We start from the raw sequence: 849 nt of genomic DNA, 5'->3' as shown, positions 1-849 counted from the left end.
TAGTTCTAGCAATTATAATTGTTCTTTTCGGTTTTGAGTTCTTTTTTTGTAATTTTTTTTTTACACATAAAACTCATTGAAGTGTTTTCTATATGTGTTTTAGTAGGGATTTGCTTTCATTGTAATTAGGGGTAACTACTTTAATGTTTTATGCCTTTGTGTGGCACTTAGTATTGGGTTTATGTTAGCAGGCCTCTTGCTTGTTTGGCTCCCCTGTGTTAAGTGTACGTGCCTATTTTAATGGTCAATTTTTACAGTATTTTAATGCCAATTTTTAGCTGTAAAACTGTAGCAGTTTTATTAATTTATATTTCTCTCTCCATATGTATTAAAAGAGTTCGTTTTTTAGTTTTTTTTATGAGTTATGGGGAATTTCTGTCCAGATTTTTTTTATTTTAAGTGCTTTTCAGCCTATTTTTATATAATTTTTTCAATTTTTTTTAAAGTGTTTGTTATTGTGTTAAATGAAAATTATTTTCTTTACAATTTCTTGTAAATTTTAATTTATGATTTTTTGATTGGATTTATGTAATTTGATATTTGTTGAGGAAAAATTATGATTTGTTTAAAGGGCTTTATGAGGAAATTATCATAAACTTGTGTAATTATTGAGATTTTTAAAGATTTTTCTAGAAATTAATTTCATTATTTTTATAAATATTGAAAATTTACATTTAATCATAAAATTTTAAAGAAAATTGTTAAAAGTGTGGAGGAGTTTGAACTATTTTTTGAAATATTTTTAAAACAATTTACTTTATATAGTTATTTTATGGCATTGTTATTATTCACAGCTGGCAACACTTGCTTGATTGTCAAAAAAAAAAAAAAAAAAAAACTGTGACAGTT

Source organism: Lucilia cuprina, chromosome 5 (assembly GCF_022045245.1).
Source record: "Lucilia cuprina isolate Lc7/37 chromosome 5, ASM2204524v1, whole genome shotgun sequence".
NCBI classification, from domain to species: Eukaryota; Metazoa; Arthropoda; class Insecta; order Diptera; family Calliphoridae; genus Lucilia; species Lucilia cuprina.
Note: the sequence above shows the minus strand (reverse complement) of the source record.